We start from the raw sequence: 12361 nt of genomic DNA on the forward strand, positions 1-12361 counted from the left end.
TTTGGATAAATATCCCAAGCAATTAATTAAATCCAAGGAAAAATATGATTTCTTCTCTGATAATAACAGGGGTCGAAAATGGCAAATGAATACTAATGCTCCTATTTAATCTCACTCATCCTTTAAGAAATAATTCGCCACAATAAATTTCACCCCGCATAGAGTATTCACACAGCCACGTCACAATTTCAACCATTTTCACTTCCACCACATATTCTCAACACTTTGCCCTTTCAATGGCCACGTCATATGTTCCACATCTTTAACTATTCAACAGCCACGTCATATGCTCAACGGATTTAACTAATCAAATCAAATCTAAATTCCAAAACGCAATTAGGTCACACAGAAAACATGCAATTAATTCACATACTTCACGGCATTAAAAGCATTAAATACAAAAATTTTATGCTTCGCAAATTAGGGTTCCGAAAGTGGGGCGTTACAGAACATGTTTCCAAAAAGCTCTCTATTCCAGACCTTTAGAAACTTCTTGACTCTTATAAGCTTTTCCTAAACTGAACCGAACCCGAAAACCGAATTTAGGCTAAATTTGAAACCGAACCGAACCGAAAAACCGAACTAACAAGGAAAATCAAAATTATAGGAGATTTATAAAAAAAACTGAAAAACCAAAAAAAAAACATACAAAGTTATAACATGATTACATGATCATCAATCCGCTTTAATTTTATTTAATTAAAGATTCTGTAAAGATTATCCTCCTCCGTGAAAAGATATTCATCCTCCGTAATCTACAAATAAAATACCAAATAAAAAAAATAGAAATCCCCTCAATACACAATTTGAAACCGCCCCTCTCTCTCTTGAATCTCTACCCACTCCCCAAATCTCTCCAACCTCTCAACCAAATCTTCTACTCCTCTGCTGCACCATTCGTTCCTCCCATCTCTGTAGCAAAACAAGGATTTCTCTTCAACTTCAATCCAAGGTAATCTTGCAAACTCCATCTCCATCTCTGTTACACGTTTTTGGGGCTTTCTAAACCAACCCATCCAATTCTTTGCAATTGTTGAATAAGGCCGAGACGGAGATTCAAGAACCATTTTTTCAACATCCGTCTGCAAATTGAAGGTAAACACCTCTCCCATCCAAATTTCAATTTCATTCTACTGCATCCATATATATTTCATCCTACTGTTGCCACAATCTGTGATATATCTCCTAATCGAATGAATCGAAGCAAACTAAACTAAAGAAACAAGTTTTAATTCACGAAATCAAATAAAGAACTTACCTTCGGGGAGGAAATCGGGGGCTGACCAGAGGCAGCACCTCCCGGCAGCGACGGCGGCGTCGGGTGCGGGTGCAGGGCTGGAGACGGCTCACGGCGACGGAACAGCGGCGCGGTCGGCAGCAGCTCTTCCCGACGGCAGCAGTAGCTCCTTCCGGCAACAGCAGCCTCTCCCCGACGAGCAGTAGCAGCAGCGGCTCGGCCGAACGGCGGCCGACGGCGGAAGTGCAAGGCGACGCCGGATCGGATTCCTTCAGGTGTCGAGCTAGAGAGAAGAAGAGGGTGAGAGGAGAGAGAGAGAGTGTGAGACGAGGAAGATGGGGGATGGAGTATACTTGATTTTGGGCTTTTATTTTAATTGGGATTGGGTCTCATTAATTAGAATTGGATGTATTATTAAAGATGGGCTCCATTTAATTGTTTGGACCTCTTTAATTTAAATGGTAGGATTTGGTTAGTTGGGCTCCAATTTAATTTGTTGGGGCTTCTTAATTTAATTGGAGAGATAAGGTGGAGAAATAATTAAACTTTGAGTCTTTTCAATAAATCTTTGGGCCGATAATTAATAGTGACGAATTATTTAATTAATTTCGGAATATTTCAACGAATGAATAATTATATCCTAAGTCCGGAATAAATATAGCTCGAGGGGAAAATGCTTGCGATAATTTAATTACACACTTTGATAATTTAGGGGATTTTATTTCGATATCGTTAAGAAAATACGAGGAGCCAAGAAAATACGAGGAGTCAACGGAGGAAATTAAGGGCGTAAGCGGCCGCCGAATAATCGAAAACCAAGATAAATCGAGATAAAAGACTTCGCTAAGGATGCATGCATTTTTACTTATTTAATTTAAAAGTATGTTGATTTATGTGTTATTTTAATTCTAAAGGTGATATCTCGCAAGGGAATCGTGAACGCAAAGGAAAGAAAATAGTTTCGGATTAAGCAATCGAGTTGGGCTTCCTTTTTAAATAAGGACAAAAGTCCTAAATGTTTTATTTATGAGAATGAAAATGTGTTTATCATGCCGTGTTTTGCTTTAACGTGCCTATCTGATGTGGCTCTGGCCAATATTGTTTAAATCGAATTCGGGTCCTCGTAGGGCCGCAAACCCTACTTGGATTAGTGTACACCTATGGTAGACTGTGTGCTAGCGTACGGGCTGGCCGGTCTAGTGGCTTGGTTTGTGGCCACATTCCAAGTCATGTATGAGCAGATATGGCTAACGTCTATTGGGATATTAATTGTTGGTCCAACTTGTGTTGAAACCCTAATTCTTTTCGTCTGTATTAAGTTCTTTTAATCACGATCGCCCGTATTTATTAACCCTAAAGGGTGGTCGTGACAGAAAGAGTGATAGCAAGAAAAGGAGCAAAATTAGCTGCCTTGCACCATCAGCTTGAACCAAATTCAATAGTCACCAAAAGATTAAGGTAATCACCACATCCATTTTTTTCATCCATTCTAGAACATCAAACATTAGGCACATCATGATAGACTTTAAACCACAACACAGTAACTATAAGTTTTACAACAAAACTTCAGCCAATAGAAGCACAGTAAAGTAGACCAGCACTTACAGTTTTCCATCCGTGTTCAAAATGCAAAATTTGACAGTAGCTAAAAATCAGAGCTTTTCTTAGGGATCAAAATCTAGCCTTTTCAATCTTTAAATAGTGCGGTAGAAAATTAGAACGTAGCTTAAACCAGAGTGATTCACGGCCAAGATAGCGAGGGTTAGAGATGGCTTAGCTTTCGTTGGGAACAGCGAAGGTGAGACGGGGCAGCACCATGACAGCTTCGATTAGTGGCGACGGCTCTGTTTCGCCAAGCAGCAGCGGCGGACAGCTTACAGCGACTGCAAGGCTGCGTGACACGCCGGAGACAGCAGCTCTGGTTTCCGACGCTGATTCTAGAGCACGCGCTGATGGAGGAGGGTGGCGACAGTAGCAGCAGCCCCGCAAAGCCCTCCGTGACAGCATGCTTCCGAGGGCGAATCGAGAGAGAGGCGCTGTGAAGGGAACTCTCTAGTTTTGGTGTTGTATGTTGAAGGAATTAAATTGGGATTTAGAGAAAGAGAGATGAAGGATGGAAGAAGGCGTTGATGCCTTCTATTGGAAATTAGGGATTTCCTCATTTTGAGGAATTGAAATGAGAGATGAGAGAGAGACCGATAGAGTTGAGTGGTATCAAGTTAGACTTGGTCTTTTGTTTGATTGGGCCATTATTTTGGGCCATGAGGAATTTTTAAGTATTCAGGCCATAAGAAATTCTTAAGCAATTGGGCCAGATTCAACAGAAATTAAAATGGGCCACTACCCTAGATAATTTTGGAGATTTTGCTAATTTAATTCCGAAACAACGGAAGAAAAGAAATTATTAAGCCGTGTTGAAATAGTACCCGGTAAATAATTAGATGGTAATTTTATTAGCCATGTAAGTATTTCAAAATACTTAAAGAAAATAAATCGGATATATATTATATCCGAGCAGTTCGACAAGACTCCGAATAAATTAAATCCCCAATTTAATTAAAGATTTAAGACTTCTAAATTTAGAAGGCAAGAAGTAAAATAATAAGCACACGCTTAGGCATGCATACATGCAAGATAAATAATTACTTAAAGCATAATTTAAGTATATTATTTTTGTAAAGGAACGTCGTCGCACGACGCGTAATCTCAGGACAAGAAAGCACCCGTTTGCAAGAGTTTAAGCAATCGAGGTGGGCTCTCTTCTTTCTTTTAAAGCGTGTTTTATGTGAAAACATGACTTATTTTGAATGAGTTGTCATGCCATGTTTTGTTTATGATTACCTATCTGTTGGCTATGCCAAACCAGTTTAATCGAATTCGGGTCCCAGTAGGGCAACAAACCCTACTCGGGCTAGTGTACACATAGGGACCGTGTGCTAGCGCCAGGTTGGCCGGTCCGGTGATCGTGGAATGTGGCCACATTCCTGGTTCACACAGATTAGATATGGTACATCATCAGAAGTTTAAATGACTGCAGCCTATTTTCAGAAAGAAATAACAGTTTTAATGACCGGGACTTATTTCCAGAAAAACCCCGTGTTCACTCAGCTTGGCTGACAACTAAAAGAGAAAATATTTTCGGCATGAGCCCACTGAGTGCATCAAGTACTCAGCCCTGCATATTGTTTTCCTTAATGTGCAGGTTGATCGATGTCAAAGTCGAGGAGGTGTTGGGACAGAAGGCTAAATAAGTAGGAAGATAGGTGGTGTAGTATGTCTTCATACATATTACATCTGTCTTGGTACTCTTCCGTTGCGCAAATTTAGAACTTGCTTTTAGCAAAGACAATTGTTCCATAACTACTCTGATTCAGTATGATTTGTACCTTCAACACATTTCAGACAATGTTTCCTTTGATTTAAGCATCTTATGATGAGTTGAGACAGCTTCAGTAAGTTTTAGTCGCGATATAGCTACACTTTCTTTGACTAAGGAGATGTGGTCGTGACAGAGTGGTATCATAGCATCATTCTTTCGCTCTGACCCAAGAATCTTCTTTCTAAGCCTCAGTCCAGAACAATAGTACTAGGCTAGGAAGTGAACAGAATGATCAGTACAAGATCCCAACACCTCAGCTCGACACGATCAACCGCACCAGAAATAGGGGTCGACGCCCGCTCGTCCAGAAAAGAGTTTTAAAAAAAGAAAATATTTTCCATTTGAGATGGAAAATGAATTTTTTTGAGATTTTCAGGAAAAGAAAAGAATTTTCACATCCCTATATGGGAACGAAAATGTTATTCAAAATGTTTGCGTGATGCAACGTGATAGCTGATACTTTGCATGAGATATGCTTAATGTATCTGTGATTTTTATCAAAGAGCTTGACAGAAATGTATAGCTGTCATGTGGACTATGTATGCGAACTTAGAGTGCTTTAGAAAAGTACCATAGGTGAGACATATGTGACCAAGTACTAGCAGAATGAGAATTTGTTACCGCCTTCAAGGGTGAAGAGACTAACTGAACACATCAGTTAGGGAGAACACCTAATTCCAAGGAATTATGAGAAAGTAATAACAAAACATGGAGTACCATCGTACGACCTATAGACAGCAATGAAAGGAAGTCCATTTCCTTTGAGCACACAGATAGTATATATAAATATACATATATATATACTAGACGATGAACCAAGAAGTTCCCAATGTCTTTATAAAGACCAAGTCATAACGAAAATAGTGTACTTTCAAGCCTGTTCGGGAGATGCATCCCCACACGAACAGAGATCGTACCCGCGATCCAATAAAGTGATCTAAGCTGGCGTAACAGGCCCAAGCGGCTACGTGACCCAGAAACGATACTTATAGCGTGCTATGAAGCACGATGGAGAGTGCAATGTTTTAAAAGAATCAACGTTCTAAGTTATCGAGAACGATATAAAATATGACCGCCTCAAGGCACATGCCGACATGAGCCAAGTGGATGCTCATATTCGACTCTAAAAGAATTTAATTGAAGAGTTGTGGGCGCGGAGGACTGCACGTCGTTAGATTTTTTTTTAATTAATGTAATTTTTTTAATTAATGTACTTTATTAAATTTTACTATTATTATTGAATTTTCTCATATCTGTGTCGTAAATTTAATTCCGTATTTTGTGTGATTGTTAATTATTTATTTTTTATAATTTGTTTATTGTGGCTAGCCTATTGCTTGTCCAATTGCTTGTCCTGATGATGTGGCAGGAGGAGTTTTTAGTGCTGATGATGTGGCAGGAGGAGTTTGTGGCTAGCCTATGGCTGGCTTATTACCATTGGTGATGCTCTAAAAGTACCCAAAACGGCTCGAAACGACCTTTTTTCCGCCCACGGCATTAGAGGCGAGCTTCGCCCAAGGGCGGGGATGAGGGCTCGGCGAGAGCTTCGCGGTGATATGTTGTGGGTCCCGTAACTCCTTCCGGTTCAAAAGTTATGGCCGTCTGAAGGGTGGGAGATCAGAACCTGCGTACGGGAGCGTACGACATGAAAGAATAAAGTGCGGATGGGTTGATGGGTGCGATCATACCAGCACTAATGCACCGGATCCCATCAGAACTCCGAAGTTAAGCATGCTTGGGCGAGAGTAGTACTAGGATGGGTGACCCCTAGGAAGTCCTCGTGTTGCACCCCTTTTTGCGAGTACGTCATTTTTTTTCATCATTTCAGTTGCTCTTACTGAGGTGCGAAAATCGATGACCTGCTAGTGGTTGAAGAGTGCAAAGAAGGATGGCACGAAGTTCTTCGCGCACTGATAACGAGCGGGTCCCACAGCCTTAAACATGTCGAAAAGCAGCATTTAAGGTCGAAAAGTGCCCAAAACGGCTCGAAATGACCTTTTTTCCGCCCGCGGCATTAGCGGCATGCTTCGCCCGGGGCTAGGGACGGGGGGCTCGGTGAGAGCTTCGCGATGATATGCTGCGGGTCCCGTAACTCCTTCCGGTTCAAAAGTTATGGCCGTCTGAAGGGTGGGAGATCAGAACCTGCGTACGGGAGCGTACGACATGAAAGAATAAAGTGCGGATGGGTTGATGGGTGCGATCATACCAGCCCTAATGCACCGGATCCCATCAGAACTCCGAAGTTAAGCATGCTTGGGCGAGAGTAGTACTAGGATGGGTGACCCCTAGGAAGTCCTCGTGTTGCACCCCTTTTTGCGAGTACGTCATTTTTTTTCATCATTTCAGTTGCTCTTACTGAGGTGCGAAAATCGATGACCTGCTAGTGGTTGAAGAGTGCAAAGAAGGATGGCACGAAGTTCTTCGCGCGCAGATAACGAGCGGGTCCCACAGCCTTAAACGTGCCGAAAAGCAGCATTTAAGGTCGAAAAGTGCCCAAAACGGCTCGAAACGACCTTTTTTCCGCTCGCGGCATTAGCAGCAGGCTTCGCTCGGGGCTAGGGACAGGGAGTTCGGCGAGAGCTTCGCGATGATATGCTGTGGGTCCCGTAACTCCTTCCGGTTCAAAAGTTATGGCCGTCTGAAGGGTGGGAGATCAGAACCTGCGTACGGGAGCGTACGACATGAAAGAATAAAGTGCGGATGGGTTGATGGGTACGATCATACCAGCACTAATGCACCGGATCCCATCAGAACTCCGAAGTTAAGCATGCTTGGGCGAGAGTAGTACTAGGATGGGCGACCCCTAGGAAGTCCTCGTGTTGCACCCCTTTTTGCGAGTACGTCAATTTTTTTTCATCATTTCAGTTGCTCTTACTGAGGTGTGAAAATCGATGACTTGCTAGTGGTTGAAGAGTGCGAAGAAGGAAGGCACGAAGTTCTTCACGCGCTGATAACGAGCGGGTCCCACAGCCTTAAACGTGCCGAAAAGCAGCATTTAAGGTCGAAAAGTGCCCAAAACGGCTCGAAGTGACCTTTTTTCCGCACATGGCATTAGCGATGGGCTTCGCCCGATGGTGGGAACGAGGGGCTCGGCGAGAGCTTCGCGATGATATGCTGTGGGTCCCGTAACTCCTTCCGGTTCAAAAGTTAAGGCCGTCTGAAGGGTGGGAGATCAGAACCTGCGTTCGGGAGCGTACGATATGAAAGAATAAAGTGCGGATGGGTTGATGGGTGCGATCATACCAGCACTAATGCACCGGATCCCATCCGAACTCCGAAGTTAAGCGTGCTTGTCCGAGAGTAGTACTAGGATGAGTGACCCCCTAGGATGTCCTCGTGTTGCACCCCTTTTTGCGAGTACGTCAATTTTTTTTCTTCATTTCAGTTGCTCTTACTGAGGTTCGAAAATTGATGACCTGCTAGTGGTTGAAGAGTGCGAAAAAGGAAGGCACGAAGTTCTTCGCACGCTGATAACGATCGGGTCCCATAGCCTTAAACGTGCCGAAAAGCAGCATTTAAGGTCGAAAAGTGCCCAAAATGGCTCGAAACTACCTTTTTTCTGCCCCCAAGATTAGGGCGGGCTTTGCCCGGGTCTGGGGATGAGGGGCTCGGCGAGAGCTTCGCGATGATATATTGTGGGTCCCGTAACTCCTTCCGGTTCAAAAGTTATGGCCGTCTGAAGGGTGGGAGATCAGAACCTGCGTACGGGAGCGTACGACATTAAAGAATAAAGTGCGGATGGGTTGATGGGTGCGATCATACCTGCACTAATGCACCGGATCCCATCAGAATTCCGAAGTTAAGCTTGCTTGTCCGAGAGCAGTACTAGGATGGGTGTCCCCCTGCGAAGTCCTCGTGTTGCACCCCTTTTTGCGAGTACGTCATTTTTTTTTCATCATTTCAGTTGCTCTTACTGAGGTGTGAAAATCGATGACCTGCTAGTGGTTGAAGAGTGCAAAGTAGAATGGCACGAAGTTCTTCACGCGCTGATAACGAGCGGGTCCCACAGCCTTAAACGTGTCGAAAAGCAGCATTTAAGGTCGAAAAGTGCCCAAAACGGCTCGAAACGACCTTTTTTCCGCCCGCGGCATTATCGGCAGGCTTCGCTCGGGGCTTGGGACGGGGGGCTCGGCGAGAGCTTCGCGATGATATGCTGCGAGTTCCGTAACTCCTTCCGGTTCAAAAGTTATGGCCGTCTGAAGGGTGGGAGATCAGAACCTGCGTACGGGAGCGTACGACATGAAAGAATAAAGTGCGGATGGGTTGATGGGTGCGATCATACCAGCACTAATGCACCGGATCCCATCTGAACTCCGAAGTTAAGCATGCTTGGGCGAGAGTAGTACTAGGATGGGTGACCCCTAGGAAGTCCTCGTGTTGCACCCCTTTTTGCGAGTACGTCATTTTTTTTCATCATTTCAGTTGCTCTTACTGAGGTGCGAAAATCGATGACTTGCTAGTGGTTGAAGAGTGCGAAGAAGGAAGGCACGAAGTTCTTCGCGCGCTGATAACGAGCGGGTCCCACAGCCTTAAACGTGCCGAAAAGCAGCATTTAAGGTCGAAAAGTGCCCAAAACGGCTCGAAGTGACCTTTTTTCCCCCACATTTCATTAGCGATGGGCTTCGCCTGATGCTGGGAACGAGGGGCTCGGCGAGAGCTTCGCGATGATATGCTGTGGGTCCTGTAACTCCTTCCGGTTCAAAAGTTAAGGTCGTCTGAAGGGTGGGAGATCAGAACCTGCGTTCGGGAGCGTACGATATGAAAGAATAAAGTGCGGATGGGTTGATGGGTGCGATCATACCAGCACTGATGCACCGAATCCCATCCGAACTCCGAAGTTAAGCGTGCTTGTCCGAGAGTAGTACTAGGATGAGTGACCCCCTAGGAAGTCCTCGTGTTGCACCCCTTTTTGCGAGTACGTCAATTTTTTTTCTTCATTTCAGTTGCTCTTACTGAGGTTCGAAAATTGATGACCTGCTAATGGTTGAAGAGTGCGAAAAAGGAAGGCACGAAGTTCTTCGCGCGCTGATAACGAGCGGGTCCCAAAGCCTTAAACGTGCCGAAAAGCAGCATTTAAGGTCGAAAAGTGCCCAAAATGGCTCGAAACGACCTTTTTTCTGCCCCCGGCATTAGGGCGGGCTTTGCCCGGGTCTGTGGACGAGGGGCTCGGCGAGAGCTTCGCGATGATATGTTGTGGGTCCCGTAACTCCTTCCGGTTCAAAAGTTATGGCCGCCTGAAGGGTGGGAGATCAGAACCTGCGTACGGGAGCGTACGACATTAAAGAATAAAGTGCGGATGGGTTGATGGGTGCGATCATACCTGCACTAATGCACCGGATCCCATCAGAACTCCGAAGTTAAGCGTGCTTGTCCGAGAGCAGTACTAGGATGGGTGTCCCCCTGGGAAGTCCTCGTGTTGCACCCCTTTTTGCGAGTACGTCATTTTTTTTCATCATTTCAGTTGCTCTTACTAAGGTGCGAAAATCGATGACCTGCTAGTGGTTGAAGAGTGCAAAGAAGAATGGCACGAAGTTCTTCATGCGCTGATAAACGAGCGGGTCCCACAGCCTTAAACGTGTCGAAAAGCAGCATTTAAGGTCGAAAAGTGCCCAAAACGGCTCGAAACGACCTTTTTTCCACCCGCGGCAATAGCGGCAGGCTTCGCTCGGGGCTAGGGACGGAGGGCTCGGTGAGAGCTTCGCGATGATATGCTGCGGGTCCCGTAACTCCTTCCGGTTCAAAAGTTATGGCCGTCTGAAGAGTGGGAGATCAGAACCTGCGTACGGGAGCGTACGACATGAAAGAATAAAGTGCGGATGGGTTGATGGGTGCGATCATACCATCACTAATGCACCGGATCCCATCAGAACTCCGAAGTTAAGCATGCTTGGGCGAGAGTAGTACTAGGATGGGTGACCCCTAGGAAGTCCTCGTGTTGCACCCCTTTTTGCGAGTACGTCAATTTTTTTCATCATTTCAGTTGCTCTTACTGAGGTGCGAAAATCGATGACTTGCTAGTGGTTGAAGAGTGCGAAGAAGGAAGGCACAAAGTTCTTCGCGCGCTGATAACGAGCGGGTCCCACAGCCTTAAACGTGCCGAAAAGCAGCATTTAAGGTCGAAAAGTGCCCATAACGGCTCGAAGTGACCTTTTTTCCGCACATGGCATTGGCGATGGGCTTTGCCCGATGCTCGGAACGAGGGGCTCGGCGAGAGCTTCGCGATGATATGCTGAGGGTCCCGTAACTCCTTCCGGTTCAAAAGTTAAGGCCGTCTGAAGGGTAAGAGATCAGAACCTGCGTTCGGAAGCGTACGATATGAAAGAATAAAGTGCGGATGGGTTGATTGGTGCGATCATACCAGCACTAATGCACCGGATCCCATCCGAACTCCGAAGTTAAGCGTGCTTGTCCGAGAGTAGTACTAAGATGAGTGACCCCCTAGGAAGTCCTCGTGCTGCACCCCTTTTTGCGAGTACGTCAATTTTTTTTCTTCATTTCAGTTGCTCTTACTGAGGTTCGAAAATTGATAACCTGCTAGTGGTTGAAGAGTGCGAAAAAGGAAGGCACGAAGTTCTTCGCGCGCTCATAACGAGCGGGTCCCAAAGCCTTAAACGTGCTGAAAAGCAGCATTTAAGGTCGAAAAGTGCCCAAAATGGCTCGAAACGACCTTTTTTCTGCCCCCGGCATTAGGGCGGGCTTTACCCAGGTCTGGGGACGAGGGGCTCGGCGAGAGCTTCGCGATGATATGTTGTGGGTCCGGTAACTCCTTCCGGATCAAAAGTTATGGCCGTCTGAAGGGTGGGAGATCAGAACCTGCGTACGGGAGCGTACGACATTAAAGAATAAAGTGCGGATGGGTTGATGGGTGCGATCATACCTGCACTAATGCACCGGATCCCATCAGAACTCCGAAGTTAAGCGTGCTTGTCCGAGAGCAGTACTAGGATGGGTGTCCCCCTGGGAAGTCTTCGTGTTGCACCCCTTTTTGCGAGTACGTTATTTTTTTCAGCATTTCAGTTGCTCTTACTGAGGTGCGAAAATCGATGACCTGCTAGTGGTTGAAGAGTGCAAAGAAGAATGGCACGAAGTTCTTCGCGCGCTGATAACGAGCGGGACCCACAGCCTTAAACGTGTCGAAAAGCAGCATTTAAGGTCGAAAAGTGCCCAAAACGGCTCGAAAAGACCTTTTTTCCGCCCGCGGCATTAGCGGCAGGCTTCGCCCGGGGCTAGGGACGGGTGGCTCGGCGAGAGCTTCGCGATGATATGCTGCGGGTCCCGTAACTCCTTTCGGTTCAAAAGTTATGGCCGTCTGAAGGGTGGGAGATCAGAACCTGCGTACGGGAGCGTACGACATGAAAGAATAAAGTGCGGATGGGTTGATGGGTGCGATCATACCAGCACCAATGCACCGGATCCCATCAGAACTCCGAAGTTAAGCATGCTTGGGCGAGAGTAGTACTAGGATGGGTGACCCCTAGGAAGTCCTCGTGTTGCACCCCTTTTTGCGAGTACGTCATTTTTTTTCATCATTTCAGTTGCTCTTAGTGAGGTGCGAAAATCGATGACCTGCTAGTGGTTGAAGAGTGCAAAGAAGGATGGCACGAAGTTCTAAACGCGCTGATAACGAGTGGGTCCCACAGCCTTAAACGTGCTGAAAAGCAGCATTTAAGGTCGAAAAGTGCCCAAAACGGCTCGAAACGACACTTTTTCCACCCGCGGCATTAGCGGCAGGATTAGCCTGGGGC

At 45.7% G+C, this 12361-nt stretch overlaps 1 long non-coding RNA gene and 12 other non-coding genes across 13 annotated transcripts; 12 read left to right on the forward strand and 1 right to left on the reverse strand.

Annotated features, from left to right (window-relative positions):
- Window positions 1-669: 669 nt before the first annotated feature.
- LOC121770807 lies at window positions 670-2342 on the reverse strand. Its single transcript, XR_006043863.1, has 2 exons — window positions 1259-2342; window positions 670-1171 (listed from the first exon to the last, which is right to left on the reverse strand). It is a non-coding gene; the product is annotated as an uncharacterized LOC121770807 (long non-coding RNA).
- Window positions 2343-6290: 3948 nt separating this feature from the next.
- Window positions 6291-6408, forward strand: LOC121772914. The gene has a single exon (XR_006044525.1). It is a non-coding gene; the product is annotated as a 5S ribosomal RNA (ribosomal RNA).
- A 400-nt stretch (window positions 6409-6808) lies between these two features.
- Window positions 6809-6926, forward strand: LOC121772931. The gene has a single exon (XR_006044542.1). It is a non-coding gene; the product is annotated as a 5S ribosomal RNA (ribosomal RNA).
- Window positions 6927-7326: 400 nt separating this feature from the next.
- LOC121772947 lies at window positions 7327-7444 on the forward strand. Its single transcript, XR_006044557.1, has one exon. It is a non-coding gene; the product is annotated as a 5S ribosomal RNA (ribosomal RNA).
- A 401-nt stretch (window positions 7445-7845) lies between these two features.
- LOC121772984 lies at window positions 7846-7964 on the forward strand. The gene has a single exon (XR_006044593.1). It is a non-coding gene; the product is annotated as a 5S ribosomal RNA (ribosomal RNA).
- Window positions 7965-8364: 400 nt separating this feature from the next.
- LOC121773000 lies at window positions 8365-8483 on the forward strand. The gene has a single exon (XR_006044608.1). It is a non-coding gene; the product is annotated as a 5S ribosomal RNA (ribosomal RNA).
- A 401-nt stretch (window positions 8484-8884) lies between these two features.
- LOC121772920 lies at window positions 8885-9002 on the forward strand. The gene has a single exon (XR_006044531.1). It is a non-coding gene; the product is annotated as a 5S ribosomal RNA (ribosomal RNA).
- Window positions 9003-9403: 401 nt separating this feature from the next.
- On the forward strand, window positions 9404-9522 carry LOC121772982. Its single transcript, XR_006044591.1, has one exon. It is a non-coding gene; the product is annotated as a 5S ribosomal RNA (ribosomal RNA).
- Window positions 9523-9922: 400 nt separating this feature from the next.
- LOC121772932 lies at window positions 9923-10041 on the forward strand. Its single transcript, XR_006044543.1, has one exon. It is a non-coding gene; the product is annotated as a 5S ribosomal RNA (ribosomal RNA).
- A 401-nt stretch (window positions 10042-10442) lies between these two features.
- On the forward strand, window positions 10443-10560 carry LOC121772936. The gene has a single exon (XR_006044546.1). It is a non-coding gene; the product is annotated as a 5S ribosomal RNA (ribosomal RNA).
- Window positions 10561-10960: 400 nt separating this feature from the next.
- Window positions 10961-11079, forward strand: LOC121772988. The gene has a single exon (XR_006044597.1). It is a non-coding gene; the product is annotated as a 5S ribosomal RNA (ribosomal RNA).
- A 400-nt stretch (window positions 11080-11479) lies between these two features.
- Window positions 11480-11598, forward strand: LOC121772950. Its single transcript, XR_006044560.1, has one exon. It is a non-coding gene; the product is annotated as a 5S ribosomal RNA (ribosomal RNA).
- Window positions 11599-11997: 399 nt separating this feature from the next.
- LOC121772922 lies at window positions 11998-12115 on the forward strand. Its single transcript, XR_006044533.1, has one exon. It is a non-coding gene; the product is annotated as a 5S ribosomal RNA (ribosomal RNA).
- The last annotated feature ends 246 nt before the right edge of the window (window positions 12116-12361 follow it).

This window comes from Salvia splendens, chromosome 16 (assembly GCF_004379255.2).
Source record: "Salvia splendens isolate huo1 chromosome 16, SspV2, whole genome shotgun sequence".
In the NCBI taxonomy this organism is placed as follows: domain Eukaryota; kingdom Viridiplantae; phylum Streptophyta; class Magnoliopsida; order Lamiales; family Lamiaceae; genus Salvia; species Salvia splendens.